At 42.3% G+C, this 18,849-nt stretch overlaps 1 protein-coding gene and 1 pseudogene across 1 annotated transcript in view; both read right to left on the bottom strand.

Moving 5' to 3' along the window:
• The window catches only part of LOC148508100 (uncharacterized), a 186,045-nt gene that overhangs the window by 134,388 nt on the left and 32,808 nt on the right, over nucleotides 1-18,849 (bottom strand). The window lies entirely within an intron of this gene.
• On the bottom strand, nucleotides 1,222-8,162 carry LOC148508101 (oocyte zinc finger protein XlCOF29-like; annotated as a pseudogene).

The raw sequence follows: 18,849 nt of genomic DNA, 5'->3' as shown, positions 1-18,849 counted from the left end.
TGGTTCCCGCACCAATGGTGTCCCTGGTGGTCTAGTGGAGCGCGTTGGCTGGAGCTTGCGTCCACCTCCAGGACCTCTGGTCTGTCCCCTGAGACCGAAGGTATTGACTGCTGCAATGCGTGGCTTACCACGAGTGGTGACCCGTCTTACCTTCATCCCCTGGATCCGGTCGCAGTACTGGGCAGCATGGGAGCCTGTGCTAACGAGACCCCAGCCACCCACCAAGAGCCCCAGATCAGACGCATCCCAGAGGGGTCGCGGAGTGACGGCGCAGAGGTCCAACGGACTGTCTGTCGCTGTGCACTCAAGTTAGTAGAAAAAAATCTAAAAAACAAAAGTTGAAGGGCTGCTAGGCAGCCCCCTGCGTCTACAATGACCCGACTCCGGCTGGGCACCAAACAAGCCTCTGGCTTGGGGGCAGGGTGTAGGGAGAGTAACCCAGTGCATCCTGATAGTTAAAAATTAACTGTGTGGTGCCTGGAAGTCCAAGCCATCACCTACACCCCAAGGTCTTCCTATGGAGCCTAGGGACCCTGAAGAAGAAATTAAGGACTTCCTAATCCAATAACCGATTCCCAAGTCCCTGGACAGTCTCATGCAGCTAGCAATTAAAATTGACAGGCGAATTAGAGAACGAAAGATGGAAAGATGGTCGTCTTGTGCCTCTGTATCCACTACTCAGGAGGATTCTGTAGAACCTATGCATATTGGAGCACTCCGGATTTCTGAAGAGAAAAACAGGAGACGGATTCCAGGATTATACCTCTATTGTAGTGGCAAAGTTCAGTGTTCAAAATTGTCCAACAAAGTCGGAAAAAGACAAGGCCTAATTGAAATGGAAGGGATTCATTTATGTATACGCTCTGTCTCTTCCAAAAACTCTGTATTAATTCCTGCCCAGATCTCTTTCAACCAATGGAGGACTGAGATTTCTGCCTTTTTAGACAGTTTTCCTCAAGCTATTGGTATTTCCACTCTGGATTTAACTCCAGCCATTGCCATCTGTGGCCTTGATGGTAACCCACTTTTGGATGGCAAGATTTCTTTGCAGACACCCCCAGTTCATTTAGCTATTGATGCTCTTCACACTGGGACTTTGAGCTTCTATTTGGTACAGTATCCTATGGTTCTTCTGATTCTCGGTCATCCTTGGCTGAGGGTACACAACTCTGTGATCAATTGGAAGACTAGAGAGATTATGCAGTGGGATACAGAATTATGCTAACGGGTGTTTGTCTCTACCTCTGAGAAGTGTACAAGTTCCAGAAGGACTACCTCCACAATATCATAAATTTCTGGAGGTTTTCTCTAAAAATAAGGCAGATACCTTGCCTCCCCATCATGATTACGATTCTGACATTGAGTTGATGCCAGGTACTCGGTTGCCTAAAGGTAGGCTGTATGTCTTGTCCATTTCAGAAACTAAAGCTATGGACAAGTACAACCAGGAGAACCTTATTAAGGGGTTCATCCAACCCTCCAAGTCTCTAGTGGGTGCAAGGCTTTTCTTTGTTGGAAAAAAGGCTGGCAGGCTCAGGCCCTGCATTTACTATAGGGGTCTGAACAAAATCACGATTAAAAACACACATTACCATTAATTTCTGTGTTGTTTGACCACCTCAGAGAAGTTACCATTTTCTCTAAAACTGACTTGCGGGGTGCATATAACCCAATCCGCACCAAAGACGGGGATGAATGGAAGATGGCGTTTAACACTCACTCTAAGCACTATAAATATCTGGTGATGCCCTTTGGACTCTCTAACTCCTGCTTTCAAGATTTTATCAATAATGTGTTATGTGAATTCTCTGGGAGATTTGTGGTCATCTATTTAGACAATATTTTGATTTATTCTCAGTCCTTGGAACAACATCACACTCATGTCCGGCAAGTTCTGTTAAAACTCTGTGAATATCACCTGTTTGCAAAACTTGAAAAATGCGAAATTGAGGTAAAAGACGTTTCTTTCTTGGGCTATGTCATCACGCCTTAAGGGTTCTCCATGGGCCCTGGAAAACCTCAATCAATACTCATCTGGGAATAGCCCAATAACCTTAAAGCTATCCAGAGGGATTTGGGTTCACTAATTATTATAGGTGGGTTATTCATGCATTTTCTGTTTTGGCTGCTCCCATCTCAGCCTTGACAAAAAAAAAGGATCGGATGCTTGTAATTGGTTCCCACACGAAATCCAAGCATGTGAAGCCTTAAAACAGGCCTTAATCTCAGCACCAGTTCTTCTCCATCCAAATACAGAGTTACACTTTATCATTGAGGTCGGTGCCTCCAGAGCTGGAGTGGGAGCAATTATTTCTAACAAACTCCATCCTTCTGCTTTATTATCTCGAAAACATTCTGCGGTAGAGACTAGTGATGAGGTTGGTAATGGAGAGTTTCTCGCTGTCACATGGACATTTGCAGAATGGAGACATTGGCTGGGAGGGGCTAAGCTTACCATCACAGTCTTTACCCATCACAAAAACTTTATATATATTGAATCAGCCAAACGTTTAAGTTCCAGACTGGCGCGGTGGGCGTTATTCTTTACCATACTATCCTGCACTCCCAATTCAGCAAGGAACGCAGATAAGAATTAGCATGCAGTCGGCCGATGTTTGCGTTTTGCACATGCATACGCGTCGCAGTGCCCAAACTAGTCGCTGCGATCTCGGAAGCGGTCACAGGGTTTACGCAGACCCATCTAGCATTAAATGACAGGAAGTGCTTTTTGTGGGTGGTGACGGGAGGATGGTCAGCAAATGCAGGCGTGCCAGTGTGTTGGAACGGCGTTGCAGGGGCGTGGATAAATTCCCCACTGTGACGTTATACGCAGCCTGAGCTCTAGATGCACACAGTAAGTTTAGCAGTTTGTGAGTGAGGTCAGGGCAACCATAACTGTGCATATGGGTACGATGGTTTCCGATTGTACCAATGTTTTTGCAGACTTGCCAGGTATTGCAGATGTGAGTAAAGGGAAGTTGGCGGCTTTATGTACTGCAGAACGTCTGCATATTATGCTGCGGCGGCCTTGCGATCGCATTCATTTGGATAATTGCGCAGCGGCAGGGTGCGTACGTGTTAGAACTTGTGATCCGTGCTGAACCAGGCCCTCAGTCCCAATATTTCAGGGACCAACTGATTTGGCTTGCGACCCGAATATATATATAACATTGGACAAATAGTGCTGAACAATCCGGCAACAGCAACAAAGAATTAATAATATAACCAGGCTACTAAGAGTAAGGTATAGAGGAGACAGGAGCCCAAGCTTCTCTCCCTGCATGTGCTCAGGCAATGTCATTACACTGGCCACCCACCTGTAATTAGGAGGTGGAGAGGAGAGATTTGAATCACTTGAGACAGGCTGTCTGCACGGAGTGCGCTCAGATGTGGTGGTAGGGGATAACCGGAGGAGCCTGCCTCCCCCTCTGGTATGGCCCCAAGGCAATGGTCACCACTGCTACAAGCAGTGTTCCTATTCTAAATGTCTGGTATACAGAGAAGGTATCCATGGACCAACACTATACGAGCACCACCGGTGATCTCCACACTAGTGGAGCAAATTCGAAAGTATGTGGCTCGGTGTAAGCAGGGAGCAGCACTTACCTGCCTCCCCTTGTGTCCAGCTGTGGCTGCGGGCCCTGGAAGGTAAGTGCAAAACACTATGGAGCCAGCGGCATAGTCTCCAACCCAGTTGTCGATGCTGCCGCCCCAGCACTGGGGTTGCTAGAGCGGCAGTGAGAGCGTGCATAGGACGCCTTTCACTACCCGCTCTCTAAACAATAAAAATAAAACAAAATAAAGAACGGGGGACAACTTAAGCAGTCCACATAACAAACAGTGCCACTCCTGCCACCACCAATCTGAAAACTGTAATATGGTTCTACCAGTGTTTACTTCAAAATTGTTTAACTGCTGGAGAGCAGGAGTATAATAGTGGCTTATGGCTCCTGATGTATGAGATACACCAGAGAGTGTGGGGAGGAGACTGGTCAGATCTCTGGGCTGGTAACACACAGTAACATGATGTGAGGGGGAGAGCAGGAGTATAATAGGGGCTGATGGCTCCTGATGTATGAGATACACTAGAGAGTGTGGGGAGGAGACTGGTCAGATCTCTGGGCTGGTAACACACAGTGACAAGATGTGAGGAGGAGAACAGGAGTATAATAGGGGCTGATGGCTCCTGATGTATGAGATACACCAGAGAGTGTGGGAAGGAGACTGGTTAGATCTCAGGGCTGGTAACTTAGTGACATTATGTGAGGGGTAGAGCAGGAGTATAAGGGGCTGATGGGTCCTGACTCCCCCACTTGGCAGATACATTTAACGCTTTAGTCTGTTCTGAAAGAATAGGGTGTATGATAAGAGATTGTTGTAGTGACTGAGCAAGGAGAATATGTGACTATTTTCTGTAATAAGTGTTTATTACTCACCTCTCTGATATCTGTAGGGATTTCCTCCTCCTTACACTGCTGATCACCCCTCACATACGTCTCTTCTTCTCCCTCTGTATCTTCTACCTTATTATCAGTCACATATGTCTCTTCTTCTCCCTCTATATCTTCTGCCTTCATATCAGTCACATACATCTCTTCTCCCTCTGTATCTTCTGCCTTCATATCGCTCACATACATCTCTTCTTCATCCTCCATATCTTCTGCCTTATTATCAGTCACATACGTCTCTTCTTCTCTCTTTACATCTTCTGCCTTTATATGAGTCACATACGTGTCTTCTTTCTGTATACCTTCAACCTTTATAAATGCCAGCCCTTCATCCTAAATAACCCACAACACAAAAAAATTATTTAAGAAAGTCTGATTAAACTAAATAAAATAAAACAAAAGAATATCAGTGTATAAGACATACACAGCTTCTCTACAGATTATATAGTGACACTCACTGTGGTATATTGGTGAGACCCTAAATCCCACCTACCTGATGCTCCTGTGGGATCCTGTGAATCTCCTCTCTACAGTCCTGTGACTACAGAGGACGGGGACATCTCTCTGGAGTATTTCTGTTACTGGGTCCATCTGTAGGAGACACACAGTGACTGAGTACATTGTATATATGTAATTATCAGGTGATGTGTGTATACCTGCTCTCCCCTGTATAATAAATATCCAGTGATGTGAGGGGCCGGTGATTTTCCATCAACACATCCTTGTACAGACCCATGTGTCCTCTATATACTCCCCCTCCTGCATGGAGACATAGACAGTGACATCCTGACACCTTATAGGAACCTAACACACACAATGATACAGTCATCACCCAGACACATCCCCTGGTGTTACTGTATAATGTCCCATTCCCAGCAGTCACCTCTCCAGTCATCACCCAGACAACCCCTGGTATTACTGTATAATGTCCCATTCCCAGCAGTCACCTCTCCAGTCTTCACTCAGACACATCCCCTGGTGTTACTGTATAATGTCCCATTCCCAACAGTCACCTCTCCAGTCAGCGGCTGAATGATCTTGCTGGTGAGTTCCAGGATCTTCTGGTCATTGTTTCTCTTATGTATCAGTGATTGAGGTGGAGGCACTGTGATCGGGCCCTGGGCCCTGCTCAGTACTCCTGACATACGGAGACGGCTGCTGCTTGTCTCAGACTCACCAGATGTCTTCCTCACTACTGTGTAATCCTGAGTATTGGGGAGACAACAATGAAAAAGGTCAATTAAACCTCACCTAAATGGGGCTGTTCATTCAGGTGATAACTTTGCATAATATACAAGAAGACTACCGCACAAAAAGTGCGATTTCAACAGATTCAGTTCTTTTTATTACACAGAATGTATCTTACCCCCTTATTTCTGAGTAGATTTGGGTCTGGTGCATCTGGTAGGTGTCCTAAATGTTCTACTCCACAGTGCTCATTTTGGCATCTCCTCTGGGAGTGTTCTGGTGTTTGGTCCCAAGTCACCAACTGTACCACCAACACGGGAGGTGCTATTCCCCTTTTATTCCCTAAAATGTGTATTTTTGGTTTGGGTCTCTTGAACAGGGTTTATCGTTTAATGGGCCAATACCTAATTAATGCATTGACTCTGGCCAAGGTTTGTATCACCCATACTTGGATAGCATCTAAGGGCCCTACCTTTGCTGAGTGGTGGGCTGATGAATGAAGTAATGGGGCATGAACGATTTCTATATACTAAGCGTAATAGTAATCTCAAATATGATCGTATTTGGGGCCCATGGATTGGTTCTTCCCATTACGTTGCTGGAGGGAGTGAGATTTCAGACGCTGATGGGTTGGCACCCAGCAGGGCGCACAACAATGTATGGAGTCTTTCCTTGTTATTTTTGTGCTGTTTTGGACGGCTGAGAATTATTTCATGCAGATACCTTCATTTTGTTTTATTCATTATATATTGGATATGACTTGTACTTGTATTAATGGGTCTATATGTTAATGGCTGAATATTATAATTTTTGTCTGATATATATATTTATATATACATTTTTTCCGGGTTTATTAGGGGCGGGGGGATTCTATAGATTGTAAGCTTGCAAGCAGGGCCCTCTTACCTCTATGTCTGTCTGTAATTATCCTGTTTTGTTCTATAAATGTTTCCAATTGTAAGGTGCAACGGAATATGCTGCGCTATATAAGAAACTGTTAATAAATAAATACATTTTGTTTCTTGTATTGTTTTTTCTTTGTTATGGAAAAAGTTTTATAAATAAACTCAATTTAAAAAAACTATATATACAAGAAGACTTTTTCACAATATCAAGTCTTGTAAGAATATTTATATATAGGAAAATTTTGTCACGACCAGGGGTTCCTCACTGGTAAGTCCGCGGTCTTTGCCCATTAGGACGCTCTGGCATGGGCCTTCCGGTGGTGGTGCTGAAGTATGGAGACTGGCATGGGGTGCATCTGGTGGTTCCTTGTTGGTAGGCCGTGCCAGCATGGGAGTGTTGTGCAGCATTTCCACACTGCGGTTCTATGGGTGCCGCCATCTTGCATTGAGCCATGTGACCTAGGGAACCAATCCCCTAAAGGTCAGCTGCTCTGTTCGGCCAATCGTGCTCTGCTGTTGGGGATTTAGGGGAGTTCACAGCTCCCTTACTTTGCCAGTGCAATGTGTATCAGCTGAGTCTGTTCACATTTATCTGAGCTCCTCTATGCTGCTGACTTCGGTTCTGCCTAGCTCTCTGCTGGTTTCAGGTAGCCACAGGAATCCCAGCACCTACCAGCAACTCCTCCTCCCGCTACTGTTGTATTCACACTCACCAGCCAGACTACCTTCTGACCGCATCGACCCTGTCTACAGTTTATTTCCCTCTGGACATACCTAAACATTATCGCTCCACTCCTGTTACCTTCATTCTGGATTTTATTATTTGCTGGTGGACTTATTATTTGACTCTGACCCATCTTCACTTTTGTCCTGGACTTGGTTCTTTCATATCTACCATTCCATTTGTTAAACAACCCAAGTTATTCTACAGTTCTGATTCTGTATCCACCCGGGTCCACAAGAAAACCAACCCCTGACAAATGTAGAGTATAGTATGCAGATCTAACATATTTGTGTCAGTAACAAAAAGAAAAGAACATACAATGTACTAAATCCCAACTGTGAGGACTGTGGGACTTATACTAGATCTGAGACTGGCTCCCTGCTGCTCGGTTATTACTATAGCATAAGTAATGTCACTATGACACTCCCATAACCCTCTCACCTCCCCAGTCATGTCCCTGTATTATTATTATAGATATAAGTGATGTCACTGTGACACTTCCAGATCCCCTCACCTCCCCAGTCATGTCCCTGTATTATTGCTATAGATATAAGTGATGTCACTGTGATCTTTCCAGATCCCCTCACCTCCCCAATCATGTCCCTTTATTTTTACTATAGATATAAGTGATGTCACTGTGACACTCCCAGATCCCCTCACCTCCCCAGGCATGTACCTGTATTATTACAATAGATATAGGTGATGTCACTGTGACACTCCCAGATCCCCTCACCTCCCTAGTCATGTCTGTGTTATTACTATCAATATAAGTGATGTCACTGTGAAACTCCCAGATCCTCTCACCTCTCCAGTCAGTTCGTAGATGATCTCCAGGATGAGATGTAAGATCCTCTCAGTCCTGTGACTCCTGTCCTTGTCCATCCTCAGTAAATCAGAGAGAATATAGAATGTGTAATAAATAGCAATAAAGACTCTGGTTCCTCAGAGCAGAGCTGTCTAGGAATAAATAGAATAAATGTAACAGACATCACAGAGAACACATGTAACACAGACATGTAACACTGAGTGACCGGTAAGTCTCCCCTTTCCCCTCAGGGTCATTCCATGTCAAATCACCCAGAAAAATTTTATTATGACACCCACCGACTCAGATTTTCCTGAAACTTTGTACACTTGATACTACCACATAGCAACTAACCCATGTAAATTCTTTCTTCTCTAGCCCTCATAGTTTTTGAGATATAGGGGGCCAAAGTTTTGAAAAATTGCTCGGAAATGCCACTCCTGATGCTTCATTTTTATGTGAGGTGTATGTGGAAAAACATTCCTATCTCAGTGCCTAATCCACACATCACTTTGAAATTTTAGCCCTTTGTCAATCAGAATATGGAGATTCCAGAAAATAATGTTTTATTAACCTTGCCTGACTCTGAGAGTCATTATACATTCCTTTACTTCATTATATTCTTTTGTGCCAAAAAGGCGGGTTCAATATTCATTATCAACCGTTAAGGCAGATGAGTTATGTCCTTTTTTTTTTTTTTTAAATTGAACCGTAACGTATATTTTTAAAGCCTATGAAAGAAAAACAATGAGATTTTGATTGCCTGTATGAGTATTTTAATGTTTAATTAAAATTTCTCTTTAAAAACAAAAATTACCATTAGGTATAATTTTTCCCATCAGGGGAGTATTTTAATTTGTGTATATATATATATATATATATATATATATATATATATATATATTGTCAAAGCTGGATAATTGGCTGAGATAAGATCAGTTTAAAATTGAAGCGTGCGCGACGCCATCTTGCGAATGGCAGCTAGACTCCATTTTAGAAACATGAATCTGCAAGACGCCATCTTGCGACCAGCGTCACTTTAAGTTACAACTCACGAGCTAAGAACAGATGCCAATGTTTTTGATAATCTAAATAGAATAGACAATGCACCAGAAACTGTGAGTGTTCTACATACAAATTGGGAATCCCTGTTGGCAATTATAATAAAATCCAGGCATTGATCTACACAATTGGATTTGTCTGAATCCAAACAGGTTTTAGTTTCATACCTAGACAGGATTGTTTAGTCTCACAGCTGGAAGTCACATTTGCATTGCAGTCTGAAACTGTGAGTGAGGAATGATATGTGTGTGTATATATATATATATATATATATATATATATATATAAATATGTTAAGTCCATCATAGATGGAATCTCATGCATAAACACCGCACATTACGCACAATTGAGCTGCTAACATGACGCCCAGTAGCGAATGCACAATTATTAGCATCATGCAATTGCACCTTTCACCATTTCACATACACACATTATGCTTAAGACCCCAAATGAAAATACCGTTTATTAGCTTTATGCGCACACATCTGCCCCAAGTTAACTAGCGTCCTTATATCAAACCCCGAATACTCACACATTACATATTCACACATAAGGTTTAATAAGCTTTAAAGTGTATGATTTAAGTTGGCTCAGTTAGTTTAAATGCTGAGAAATAAAGATATTTGATAACTAAGGTATTATACATGCTAAACAAGTTGTGTTTGGTTTTGTACTGATGCGTACTCTTTTACAGTATTCCGGTGTTATCGGTGGGGAGATCGCATCATGCATTCTCAAGTTATGGATCGCAGAGCCTACAAGCAACAAAATGTATATTTCATGAACAACTGTTAAGATGTTGCAGGGGGCGGGAAGGGAAAGATCCCCAGCTGTTAGAGGCAGGGAGGGTCTATTGGAACCAGCCTGTTAAATGCCCTGTAACAGATGCTTCTCCCCTGGGAACCAATGACATCAGCAACAAACTTCTCTATTGTCCTGTTTATTCTGGGGCGGTATAAATATGTGTGCTCAAACGCTGGGTTCTTAGTCTTCGTGCTGAATGCTGTATGACGAGGGGTCTCTTGCTGATGCCTATCTTCGGGTCCAGAAGCGCTGCATATGTATACTGTACTTGGGTCCGTATAATTTCTTTTGCGCCTAAATTGTGTCTGGATCAATTGCGTGGAACTGTCTGAACTTTTACTTGAATAACACTTGTGCTTTGGAACTACAGATTCGAGGTCTAAGTCTTTATTTACTGTATGACTGCATATGCAAATTAGCGTCATCCTTAGAGGTTTATAGGAAGGGTTTTAGAAGGTACAGGCAGGGGTATATAGAGGTTCATTTTAATATCGTCAATATATAAACTGCTATTTTACTATGAAAAACCCCTATTTATTTAGCCACAATAATGTATCAGCGGTAAAGTCTTTTTTGGGATGACAAAGAGAAAAGGGATGGAATTTTGGATTTAAGGTATTGGGCAGGTATATTGGGGTGCTTTATGAGTGAAACAAGTGTATTTAGTCTTGCAGGTAGGAGTAGTCTTTTGCACTTTTTTTAATTCCCCTAAAATGACCCAAATATATATTTATACCCATTTTTATGTACCCCCAAATTTAATGAGAGCACTTATTTTGCTGAAAAAAATAGCTTTTTATCATTTTGTTGTATTTTTTTCAAATGCATATAACAGCCATTTGACTGAATTTAAGTTTCTCAAGTCTATTTAATATGACCTCCTATACACTTCTATACTGTTATCCTATTGTTAGTTTGGCATTTTTTGGGGTACAGGCTGATTTCCCCATTTTTACCTACACTTTTCACAGCAAGAATTTTCACTGAAATCCTGTTTTTGCGATTTTGGAATTGAATAGGTGCGAAAATGGGAGCGAGCATACACACTAAAAGCCGTTTTAAATACATCAGCTTATTAATCTTACCTATTTTTAACCCGAGATGTCTGATGTCTAACTGAAGTTGAGACTGTACTGCCATTGTACATAATCAACTTCCTTTTCAGGAAAGTAATACATCCTTCCAGTACCCTTCATGATAGGAGGGCTGACAGAGGACATTATATTGCACATAGAAACATAACAGATGTGTTCTTTCTTCTGTAGAGGCCAGTGAAGTGATCTAGCAGGGCCATAGGTGTGTATGAACTTTAACTGCAACATAAAATTCCTCCTCATCCAAAAAACACAATGATTATCGTAAACACCTGCTATGTATGAATTTGTACAGATTTGTGACATATTGACTAGTGTTGGATTGTTCTGGTCTGAGAAATGGAACTGAAGTTTTCATCTGACCTAAGTTGCTTTGTTCCTACGGAAACTTTAGATATAGGGGTGAAGTGATGAAATCCTCTTGTACCAGGTACTGTTTTTGCCTGGGAAAATCGGTCTTGCAGCTGCTTGCGTGTTTCTTTTGATATTAGACTTAACTTTATATTTGCAATTCTTGACTTGCAGAAATGTAAGACTGTTTCAGCTGAGTCAATCAGACCACCTGTTAGTCTCTGTGGGCTCTCTCTGGCAACCAGAGGCTTAATTATTCCACCAATGCCATCACGACGAGATTTACTGTGGCTGGTTAAAAAAAAGTGCATCTAGGAGAGCAACTCAGAAACATAAAAAAAAGGCCTGGAGTCTCATGGTCTTTCTAATCATTTTAAACAACATCATAATTGCTCTACCTCTGCTATTAAATGCTTTTTGGGCTTGCAATGGGTGAAAGGACATTGGCGACGAAGAGATTTAACTAGCCAACTGGCCAAAGCAAGGATGAGATTTATGATTTGGGAACCTTACAACCAGGAGGTCTCAACATAGATTTTGAGATAAAGTGGTTTTTATGATGCTTTTTAGATATTTATGGTTTTAGAAATATAGGGAAAACAGAAATAATATTGGTGCTATCTTCATATTTAAAATTTTATACACAGATGCTTTTTATATGTACTATTTTGAATGTTTTATGTGTACTTATTTTAAATTACTCTTGCTTTATATACCCTCTTCAGATATGATGCACTTTAATGAAATCCCGATTTGAGACTAAAGCTTACCACCTCCTAAGAAAAAGAGATCAGTAGAAATATATGAATATTGAGTTAATGATCACTTTACATACTGTATGTGGACTGTTTGCTAACAATGTGAGAGGCAGGAGGATAAGGGACACCTAAGAGCGCTATGGCAACAGACTTGACAGGTATCGTGAGAACTTCTCACTCCTGTGTAAAGCGTCTGTTTAGTTATGTGACTAGAGACCATCGAGATACAGACGAACGGCCGCGTCAAAGCCTCCCCATGGCAACTATAGACGTAACATGTCATGTGATCGGGAGGAGATCGTCATGTGACCAGAGACAGATGAGATCTGGACGAGCGGCCGCATCTGAGCCTCACCATGACAACTATAGACGTAACATGTCACATGATTGGGAGGAGGAAGATTATGATTGGAGTGTCTATAGTAACTTGAGGGAATGTAGGGAAGTCTGGCACACAGGATCACGGACTTGAGATTGTATAGGGATCAAATGTGCCGGACCAATCAGGATATTGGAGAGATATAAGCTTGTCATTTGAATCAGTAGACATTCACGACAGTAGCTGACCTTGAGAAAGACCCGGGGAGGGTTGGAACGCATGGGTGCTTGTAGTACTGACCCTATTCGGATGGTGTTTGATACAGACAGAGCCAACTTTGAGGAGAACTGAGGACAGAAACACCTGTTGCTGCAGCGGGGGAGATTCTCTTGATACATACGCTTATAAGAACGGACCGTTGCCAATTCTCACCTGCAGCCGTTAATAGTCATCATTCTAGCCACATACGGATACAGTATAACCTGTGGATGTCTACCATTTTATTCTGTTTTTATGTGACCTATCTGTAATTTAACTAGATTGTTATTACATTTCTTCTTTGTCCATTTATAATACTGCGCTATGTATGGTATTTTTTTCTTTCTCTTTTCTCGGTTGTAAATTACATCTTTGAGAGGTGGAGTATATCGCCCCTGGGAGTTGGAATTCATTATATGGAACTAAAGAACTTATAATATATATTTACCCTTCAAGCGCTAGTGGAGTGGTATTTCTTGATTTTTATATGCACTGGTTGCAAAAAATGCCCATGATGCTTTCAAAGTGAAGTCTTGACCATGGCAGCACAAGTTGAGAATTTTTTTGCAATTGTTATACTGCCCAACACACCCATGACTGAAGTAACACAATTTTTTGACAGCGTCGTTGCTGGGTTGGTGATGTGCTGGATGATCGATATCGATCATCCAGCACACCAGGAGGGTGCAGAGCAATCAGTCATTGATATTGTTATTAATCGCTATTATGAGGCGGGGTGAGGTAAGTATTATGGGGCTGGGGGCACACAAGGAAATTTGGCTATGGGGCCCCCATACCTCTGGTTACGCCCATGTAAATAGGTATTAGGTCCTGGTAAGTCTTTTCTATATGATTTTCGTGGGTATGCACGCTCCCGTTTTCCCACCTGTTCAATTCCAAAATCAGAAAAACAGGATTTGCGCAAAAATTCTCACTGTGAAAAGTGTTGACGAAAATGGGGAAATCAGCCTGTACCCCGAAAAATGCCAAACTAACATAGGATAAAGTTTGTAAAGTGTATTTTTTTAGCAAAATAAGTGCTCTCGTTCAATTCAGGGTACATAAAAATGGATACAAGCTTATATTTGGGTCATTTTAGGGGACTTAAAAAAAAAGTGCAAAAAGACTGACTACTCCCACATGCAAGACTAAAAACACTTGTTTCACTCATAGAGCACCCCAATATACCTGTCCCATAGTTGAACCAAAAATTCCATCACTGTGCACTCTTTTAACCCAAAAACGACATGTCATTATTGGCCAATTAAAAATAATTAAAAACGTCTAGGTGCCCCCCCATGTGTATTAAGAAATATACAAATTAAAATACTCCATAAGCAAGCAAAATTATACCTAACGGTAATTTTAAGTTTTAAAGAGAGATTTTTATTTAAATATTAAAATACTCATACAGGCAATCAAAATCCCATTTTCTTTCATAGGCTCATAAAATATACTTTAAGGTTCATTTTTTTTTTTAAAAAGGACATGATAACTCATCTGCCTTAGGTTGATAATGCGTACTGAACTCACCTTTTTTTTTAGCACCAAAAAAATAATTAAGTATGAAGTAAAGGAACGTATAATGACACTCAGAGTCGGGCAAGGTTGATAAACATTTTTTCTGGAATCTCCATATTCTGATTGACAAAGGGACAATATTTTAAAGTGATATGTGGATTAGGCACTGAGATAGGAATGTTTTATCACATAGACCTCACATAAAAACAGAGCATCAGAAGTGGCATAGCTGAGCAATTTTTTGGAAACTTTGACACCCTATATCATGAGGGCTAAAGAAAGAATTTACATGGGTTAGTTGCTATGTGGTAGTATCAAGTGTACAAAGTTTCATGAAAATCTGAGTCGGTGGGTGTCATGGCCTGTGTGAACTGACATGGAATGACCCTATATAACAATAATACCACATAATGTGTGCCGGGAGCTGTGTTATTCCCTCTCATATGTCACTGTATGGTCCCCTCTCCCCTACACAATAATAATACCACAAATCAGTGTGTGCTTGTACCTGTGATATTCCCCCTTAAACATCATTGTATGGTCCCCACTTCCCTATATAATTAAACCACATATCAGTGTATGCCAGGGGTTGTACGGTCCCCTCCCCCTATATAATAATAGAACCACATATCAGTGTGTGCCGGGAGCTGTGTTATTCCTCCTTATATATCACTATACGGTCCCCTCTTCCCTATATAATAATTCCACATATCAGTGTTTGCCTGGAGCTGTTATTCCCCCTCATATATAACTGTATGGTCTCCTCTCTCCTATATAATAATACCACATATCAGTGTGTGCCGGGAGCTGTGATATTCCCCCTCGTATATCACTGTACCATCCCCTCTCCCCTATATAATTATAATACTTTTTATAAGTGTGTGCTGGGAGAAGTGTTATTCCTCCGCATATATCATTTTAGTCCCCTTCCCCCTATATAATAATACCACATATTAGTGTGTGCTGGGAGCTGTGTTATTCCCCCTCATATATCAGTGCTACAGACCCGTCCCCCTATATAATAATAATACCACATATCAGTGTGTGTTGGGAGCTAGGCTATTTCCCCTCATATATAACAAAATGGTCCTCTACCATATATAATAATACCACATATCAATGTGTGCTGGGAGCTGTGTTATTCCCCTCATATATCACTGTACAGTCCCCGCTCCCCCTATATAATAATAATACCACATATCAGTGTGTGCTGGGAGCTGTTATTCCCCCTCACATATCACTGTACAGTCCCCTCTCCTAAATAATACCAAATATCAGTGTGTGCTGGGAGCTGTGTTATTCACCCTCATATATCACTGTATGGTCCCCACTCCACTATATAATAATAATAACAACAATACCACATAGTTTGTGCAAGGAGCTGTATGGTCCTCTCCCCCCTATATAATAATACCACATATCAGTGTGTGCTGGGTTCTGTGTTATTCCCCCTCATATATCACTGTACGGTCCCCTCTCCCCTATATAATGATACCACATAGTGTGTGCCGGGAGCTATTATTCCCCCTCACATATCACTGTACAGTCCCCTCTCCTAAATAATACCAAATATCAGTGTGTGCTGGGAGCTGTGTTATTCACCCTCATATATCACTGTACGGTCCCCTCTCCCCTATATAATGATACCACATAGTGTGTGCCGGGAGCTGTGTTATTCCCCCTCATATATCACTGTATGGTCTCCTCTCCCCTATATAATAATAATACCACATATCAGTGTGTGCCGGGAGCTGTGATATTCCCCCTCATATATCACTGTACTTTTCCCTCTCCCCTATATAATTATAATACTGCTTATAAGTGTGTGCTGTAAGAAGTGTTATTCCTCCTCATATATCATTGTAGTCCCCTTCCCCCTATATATAATAATACCACATATTAGTGTGTGCTGGGAGCTGTGATATTCCCCCTCATATATCACTGTACAGTCCCATCTCCCCACAGGGAGCGACCTGTGGTGTCCTGTTATTATTATACAGGGGGAGCGACCTGTGGTGTCCTGTTATAGCAGCATCTGCAGAGTAATAATAACAGTAATGAGTGGTCAGGGAATAACACATAATAGGTATAACATGTATGTACTGTATATACCATATGATACATAACAGGAGCTGGGGAAGGATATAAGGCTGTAACTATTAAGGTATAATAAGCGCCAGTATCCATCCAGAGATCATTATTAAACCCACATTTGCAGTAAGACAAGTCAGCAGCTCTCCTAAGGGCTACCGTGATGCCCTAATTATAAGCAAACGTCAGGGGAAATTGTGGTTATGCTGTCAGGTGTAATTATATAATAGGAGTGACGTAAGAGTATATAAATAATAACAAATTACATTTATTATAGGCAATAAAACAGAAAACAAACCAATCCACTTAAAAGTATAATTTCAATCTCTCAGGTGTATATCTCTTTGCTACAAGAAAATATAGTTAAATACCAATTAAGGGCCGTATTCAATTAGCAGCGAAAACGGACGTTTATTTCGACATCTGCAAAATCATCTGATGTTCGTAAAGAAATGGTGACATCCCTTTTTTTGGCACAGAGTTCACACACTGTCCGATCAGCAGACGTTAATAATATGCCCTTATTGTCAGCTTCTATTGTATGGGTTGTGGCAGTATCACCAGAGATGGCACTGGTGAGCAGCAGATTCTGTGTGGGGCAGGAGAGATCCGCCCACAGAGAAGAAAAGGATTCTGGGAAGGGCTGCCTTGTGGATAGAGCTCAGGTGTGGGCTGATGTGAAGGCAGACCAGTTAGGCTGCTGTGGGAAACAGCCCATGTGGGATTGTGGCAGCAGAGACCCCAGTGAAGCTGAGTGAGCCATTGGGGGCCAGGCCTGTGTCTGGACCTTGCAGGAGGCACTGGGGACCACAAACTCTCAGACTGAGTGACATTCAGGCAGCTGGGCTGCAGGCTGAGGAAGCCAGGGCCGACTGCATACCTGGAGTATACAGGGAAGGCACAGAGACTGTGAGAGACCTTGTTAGCAGATTAGCTGCACCCACGGTAGAGAGGGTTGAAGAAGTGAGTTAGTTGCCCTGATTGGGCTAGTTGTTTTTGTTTCCCGATTATGCTGACATTAAAGTACCACTTCCATTTATTTTACCTGGAAAAGCTGCATGGGTCCTCATTTGAGCACTAAACACTGCACCACTGACATCCATCTACTGAGCTAAATACCCCAAGTCATCACAGGGTAATGAAATGTCCGGGATCTGTAGGACCCCCTAGGGTCTTTATCTCGGTCTGCAGACACCCCCCCCCTACAGGTCACTCACCAGTCCGTGTGTGTCTCAGTAAATCCGGCGACCCTACACTGTGCATGATTAGCTATTCTCCTCAGGTGCTTGCAGTGTACGGGGAGCAGCCATTGAGAGCCGTGGCTCCAGATCGTACATATGTACCCGCCATTGGCACCTGCCTCAGTGTGGAGCGGGTAAGGATCAGCGGCACCAGTGATATTCTTAATGCCGGAAGGCTATTTGCTGCCGGTGTCCGGGGCAGCTGAGTATAGCCGCGGGTCTGTCCTCCATCCAAGTCACTTGTATAGAGCGTGAATAAATAGCAGTTCGTTCATAGGCATCGCGGGGCAGCGGTAACTTACTGCCGGTATCCGGAAAGGGAGCAGGACTGAGAGTGACCTCACCTGATTGGGGCCATTGGGGTTTACACACACAATGTACACAAAATATATACACACCCACAGGATACACACACAAGAACTGGTGAGTGACCTGAGGGGGGGTCCTGCTATAAGGACATATTATTAAGGTCTGCTGATCGGACAGTCCGTGATCTCTGTGCCAGGTACTACCAATGCTCTTATTACTTACCATGACTCGGCTATCGCACAGTTACTTTCTTTTCTCTCGGGCTAGTAAATGATTAGTCAGAGGAATGTGGCTTTTATACCTTGTATCACTTTGTGCAAACGTATTGATACAATCCTAATACTCTGTTACAGGAGCACTCTGCACAGTTACTTGGTGTAACTATATTTCCTTGTAGCATAGAGATATACATCTGAGAGATTGACATTATACTTCCAAGTGGATTGGTTTGTTTTATTGTCTATAATAAATGTTATGTGTTATTATTTATATACTCTTACCTCACTCCTATTATATAATAACACCTGACAGCACAACCACAATTTCCCCTGTCTCTCTGAGCTGAGACTGTCTGTCAGGGCGTCTTGTTATCCTGAGCAATAGAGACTCTCTCAGAGACAGCCAGTGGCTGTGACAGTCCTCAGAGTGTCACTGATTATCCACCAGGACATGTCTCACCCCTCCCTATGCTGCACACACATGGCCGGCAGGCGGTCACACATGTAACATACGTCTGAAGTGTGATCATTTGTCATTTCATCATTTGTGCAGAGTAACTGATGGGATTCTGCATTGTGTAACGCTTTGCTTGTCCCCTGGGTTGCCTGCTGTCCTATCCCTGTGTTATTAACCTCTTCTGTTCCCTTCCCCCTCCCCTGTGTTACTGACACCTCTGTACAGCTGTTACACCCCCTGTTGTGTGCTCTGTATTCCTAGGTTATGTCCCCTCTCCCCATATCTGCACCCCTTCT

Source organism: Taudactylus pleione, unplaced genomic scaffold, assembly GCF_031769625.1.
Source record: "Taudactylus pleione unplaced genomic scaffold, aTauple2 ptg000377l, whole genome shotgun sequence".
NCBI lineage: Eukaryota > Metazoa > Chordata > Amphibia > Anura > Myobatrachidae > Taudactylus > Taudactylus pleione.
This window is presented reverse-complemented; position numbering and strand designations above follow the sequence as displayed.